This window comes from Propithecus coquereli, unplaced genomic scaffold (assembly GCF_000956105.1).
Source record: "Propithecus coquereli isolate 6110/MARCELLA unplaced genomic scaffold, Pcoq_1.0 Scaffold131, whole genome shotgun sequence".
NCBI lineage: Eukaryota > Metazoa > Chordata > Mammalia > Primates > Indriidae > Propithecus > Propithecus coquereli.
This window is the reverse complement of record NW_012137303.1, coordinates 5994699-6000698: the sequence shown is the minus strand read 5'-3', so window position 1 is coordinate 6000698 and position 6000 is coordinate 5994699.

Below are 6000 nucleotides of genomic sequence, written 5' to 3'. Positions count from 1 at the left end.
CCAGCTTTGAGGCCACTGGCTTTTACACCAAGTCTGTGATTACTTTTAACTTAGAAACTGATTTCACTGTCTCTCCTTTCTCTGCCTAAAGCTCTGGAATATTTATTCAGGCACAGAGGGAGGGAGACACACATATAGGGCAAAATTCAAGTGCAATCTTAATGCACCCCTTGTTCAGCTGTGATTTCTGCAAAACTATTACATAGAGACTATTGCTGCAGCCTCTGGGGCCCGTCTCTGGTATGAGGTAAGAGAAGAGGCAGGCAGCACGTTTTTGCAAAGGACAAAGAAATGCTGGTCATTATTTCCAAAGGCCTGTGAGCCAGAACTTAGTTCTGTTTTGGGGAGAAAAAATGCTTCAGCCAAAAGTAGCACAGGCCATGTTATCGGCTAATATCTTCATTCTGTATATTTAGTGGGAAAATAAAGTGTATCAGCACAGTGTAATTTAGAAGGGTGGAGAGAGCCACATAATTTCCAGGGCAGGGAAAAGAGTGGTCTTTGGTGCATTTTTGGTGGAACTGATCTGTTCTGGCGGTGACTGTCAGTTTCTTTTCTTTTTTTTCTATGCACAGTCTTTTTTTTTTTTTTGTAATGGAAAAATACAGCACATGACCCTGAATGTTGAGAAGTGGCTACTGGGAACACTGCCTATTGCTTTCTTATTAGAATTTGCTTACTGCTAGCTTCTTGCTGGATACCTGTTTATCAGAAAAATTAAGTGCCTTCCTGTAGGAAACTTAATTGAATTGGGCTTTTTCAAGTCCTGAGGGGGTAGTGCCTTTTGGTCATTTCATTCCTTCAAAATCTGCTATGCCTTTGACCTAATTGATTAAAACAAAAAGCCCTCTGTGTAATTGTGTGAGTCAGGAACCCAGATAATTTTCTCAACCAAATCATCCTCCTCAATCCTCCCCCAGGTCCACCCTCGCCTTATAGTTTGTCAAAGGAGACAGAAGTCAACTTTGGGTAACCGGTAGCTTTTTCTAAGATGATGAAACAGACAAAATTAAAACATTGTATTAGATTAAATGGGGAGAGAAAATGAGGGAATTTTGCACTTTAAATTACAGGCCCAGGAAATTAACCAGATATTAAATAGAATCCCATTTCAGTCACTCAGACGCTAACTGTCAGCAGAGGTGTTCCTACTGTTTTGAGCATAGCGAGAGGACGAGGACAAGTCTGGTGGCATTGACTTAATTTTTTCTCTGTGAAACACAAGTCAAAGCCTTGGTGAAAGTTTGTGACCACCTCTGCTATGGTTCGAATATGTCCCCCAAATTTCATGTGTTAGAAACTTAACCCTCAAATTCATATATTATAGTAGTTGGAGGTGGAACTTTTGGGAGGTTAGTGGGATTAAATGAGGTCATCAGGGTGGGGCCCCCATGATGAGATTGGTGGCTTTCTAAGAAGAGGAAGAGAAACCTTAGCTGATGCATATGTTCTTGCTCTCTGTGATGTCATGATGCAGCAAGAAGGCCCTCATCAGACTCCAGTGCCATGCTTTTGGACTTTCCAGCCTCTAGAACTGTAAGAAATACATTTCTCTTCTTTGTAAATTACCCAGTCTCAGGTATTCAGTTATGACAGCAGAAAACAGACTAAGATAACCTCCTACTCCATCTAATTTGGCTGGTTGGTTGGTCCTGTGAGGAGATTCCCTTCCTTTCCACCCAAACAACACTTCACCAGGAAACCAAGGGAGATGCTTCTCGCCTACCTGAATCAGGGGAGGAGCTGAGGTCAGGTCTGTGCAGCGGGCCTGGTATGAGATCTTGGTACTTGGAGGTCCAGAACTGCAGAAGCTCAACACTAGTGAGTATCTATGTGTATGGTGGCATTTGAAATTTAACAAAAAGCGCATTAAAAAAATTGATGGCCCGTATTTGTTTCCTGTGGCTGCTATAACAGATTACCGGTAACTGGTGACTTGTAACAACAGAAATGCATTTTCACAGTTCTGGACGCTAAAAGTTCGAAATTGAAGTGTCAGCAGAGCTATGCTCCCTCTGAAGGTGCTAAGGCAGAATCTGCTCTTTGGCTCTTCCAGCTTCTGGGGACTGCTGACATGCTTTGGCTTGTAGCTGCATCACTCTAATCTCTGCCTCATCTTCATATCGCCCTTTTCTCTTTGTGTCTCTATTAAAGATACCTGTCATTGGGTGTAGGGTCTACCTGAATAATCCATAATGATCTCCTCCTCTCAAAATCCTTAACTGCATCTACCAAGACCCTTTTCCCAAATAAGATAATACTCACAGGTTCCGAAGATTAGAATGTGGATGTATTTTTCTGGGGGTCACCATTCAGCCCACTACAGTACCCCAAACTGAAGTTTACTCAAATAAGGAAAATGTTTGGAATAGCTGCACTATTATAAATTGGTTGATTGATTTGCATAAATGTATTTCTTTATTTATATGTATTAATTTGTTCCAGAAAGGTTTTAAGATAAATACACAAGAGCATACATTGTTTATGAAAAGAAATGATTTGTAGTCTAGGTTTAATGTTATCCTTGCAGTACACTCTCTGGTCTCGGGGAATTGCAAGTCCTTCTTGGGTCCTCCAAGTACAAAGGGCACTCACTCACGAAGGGAGGGAGAGGACACTTCTGCCATTGTCTTGCCCATATTTTACCAAGGACCTGGCCATCCCAGTCATACCTTGTCTTCTGGTAGGACCCAACTGTAGGCCCTTTCACAGGCAATGATTTTCAACTGTCTTGCAATTGTTGATGCTTGTTTATTGTTTACTGACTTGTGCTGTTTCAAGAAGGGTAAGGGAGGAAATGTCCTCAACATCCTAGAATACTCCCTGGAAGGGTGGCCCCAGATGAAGAGACAGAGGGCCTCAAGTGACCAGCAGATGCTTCTTTGTCTTACGACAGGCAGTGCAGCCACCAAGCTCAAGTGAGCCATGGTGACTAGGCCTTAAAATGAAAGCCCTATTCCCCTCTCCTGTGTGTTTCTTGTCTCTGTTCCCTGAGGCTCACACACCGTTCCTCTCTTGCACACTTTCTTCTGTTCTGCATGTACTATAGTAAACTGAATCAGGATCCCTCTTAGGGCCCAGTCATATATTAAATTCTAGCTCCCCACAATCATGTCCAAGTGTGCTGGTCCCGATTCTTGGATTTTGTGTCAAAGGGTGAGTGATGCCCTCACTTAGACTCAGAGCCTCAGCTGTGGGCTCTGATCCCAGTTTTAATCAGAGAAGCCAGCACTGGGAGTTTCAGAGCACTTTTGTGCCATTACCAAGAATGTGAATTTTAATTCTTCTCCTGGTATTGTTCCTTGAGTATGGCTCTCTCAAGAATCCTGCAGGAGGATGAGGTGTTTGCAGGAAGGGCTCAGGCATTCCTGGGTTCCTACTCATAGTGCAGTCAAAATATCATCAAAATCCCTCTCTGGAGACACCCATTTCTTTGGCTGGCTCAATGAAATATTTTACTAATTGTAATTGGCATCTGGCATCCTGAAAATGAGGGCTTCTTTAGGAGCTGTGGACTCTAAACCAAAGCCCGTGCTGCACCTTGGCTAGGGCCTAGGCCCTTTACTTGAGAGATTGCAAACGAAAAGAGGCCTTACTATCAACTTGGATTGTGGATCAGATTAGCAATTCCTCTGTGGAAGGCAAAATAGCAGAGGCAGTTATAGGGTGGGAAGAACAAAATACAATTCCCTACTTCTTTCAGTTAACTTGGTTGGTTTGAACTTGGGTGTGGGGTGTGATGGCTCCTGTCTCATTTAGTTATCACTCTGTAGGGTTGAGGTATGATCAAAATCTGTGGCCTATATTAGGTGGGTTGCCATGGGGGAATTCACCTGTCAGGGATCTCAGTCCGGACTGTCGTTTCCTCTGTAACTTGTGTTGATGCTTTGTGAAGGGTCACTGATGCTGATCCAAGAAGTGCAAGTCCTAAGAGCTTCTTTGACAAGAAGAAAAAAAAGATCTGACATCTCAGCATACTATAATCCCCTTTTGGAGATTCATAATAAACAGGAAAAGGCTCTTTAACCTTGGTGATTGTGGTGTTTCCCAAACTCATTTGACTTCAGATCTCCTCTTTCACATGACACCCATTAATAGGGAGAGGTGCATTCTGTGAGATACAGGCGTGGTAGAAGACATATTGGACTTTGAAACAAAAGGCCTGCGTCTGAGTCTTGTCTCTGTGATTTTCTGACTGTTACTAGTGAGCCTCAGTTTAAACACCATTCCTACCTGCCTACCATGGTTGCGAGAAACAAAAGTGTCTGTGAAATATCATTTCCAAAAATAATAATAGGCTATTTAAATATATTGTTATGTATATGTACATCTATAACAGAAGTTGGCTAACTATGGCCCACAGACTAAATCCGGCCCATTGCCTGATTTTGTAAATAAAGTTTTATTGGAACACAGCCATGCTCATTTCTATGCCTGATGATGTGCTAGTGGCAGAACTGAGTAGTTGAGACAGAGATCATAAGGTTCACAAAGTCCCAAATGCTCACTACTTGGCCTTTTACAGAAAAAATTTGTTGTCCCTGATCTATAACAACAAATAATTTATACTCGAGGACACGTTGTATCTGTGGGAGGAGAGATGACATAGATATGGTTCTGCTCCACAAGGGGGGAAGCAGTGATGTGGCAATAGGGCAAAACCCTGGCCTGGATTCTTCTCTCAGGATGCCTGGGCACCTCTGTCTCCCTCACCAGGTAGAGTAGGTGATAAGGTCTCCAGGAATGTCCTGAAATAACTGCACACAGACTTTCTCCAGATAATAACTTGAATGACGAACATGCCCGGACACTTGTACCAAATCCTGGAAGGCTGCCCAGCCCACCCTGAGTAGCAGGAGGAACCAAAGAGCATGCAGCTCCAGGCCTTTGGGAGGGGCAGAGTGACAGTTTGTCACTCATGCATTACTACAAGTTGCAGCTGAGAGCATAACGTGTCCGTGAGTTTCTAAAAAACTTAGGGACCAGAGACAGGTATTTGTTCGCAAGAGCGAGTCTCAAAAGATGAACAGAATGTTGAAACATCATGGTGACACTTCCAAACATTGCATCCTTAGGTGCCCTACATGTGCAGGCTAGTGTTTAAGACCACTTGGTTCCCACTTTCAGAATGGCCAAAACACTCAGAGAGATTCTGGTTCTGAAATTCATCTCAACGACTTTCTACAGCGCAGCACCCTAAACTCAGCTACCTTGTGTTCACAGAATAAGAATGCAAACAGTGAAGCACAGAAACAAAGGAGTGACCCTGGAAAGAATGTTCTCCACTTAGCAGAGGAGTGAGAAGCACGATAAGAGCCTTAATGCCAGTTGCATCACTAAGGTCCCTGTTTCTGGCCGCCCCAGTCACAAGCTACTAACAGCATCTGGAGTCGGTAACCCTTACTTGAGGAATGCTTGCTGGGCTATTTGTGGAGCGTATCTCTGAGTGCTCACTTACAACACCTCATACATCTCCAGCCTTTCTCCTCACCCAGCCTGGGGGAGGAGGCTGTGATTACGTGTACCACGAGGAAGGATGAAACGTTTCTGAGAGTCACTGTGACATTTCAATACTCTGTTATTCTTCTGAGAATTGAATGCTTACCTCTGGTCCTTAAGGATCTTAGAAACTCCTAGAAACAGAATAAAAATCACGACTTGGGGTCAGAGCAGCTAATTATCATTCTGCCTGCTTCACCCTGCAGAGCAGTCAACTTCCCTGCTGCTTGGATCCCAGGTCCCTTGCAGTCTGGGGGCAGTTTTATGCCCCGTGACTCTCTCTCCTTCCCCTGCAGGCAGGTATCCATCACTGCCCCCCTCACAATAGTCTAGCCTCAAGCCCCGTCCTGGCCCTACTCATGCTGTTCCCTTCTCCTCTCCCCTCCAGCCCCATCTTCTCGAACCTTTCCTGACATCTCTAAGCCCTTTCCTCTGAACTCCCTCAGAACCTAGGTTCTATACTGCATTTTAGCATTTCATTGCATACTATGATTCACAAGT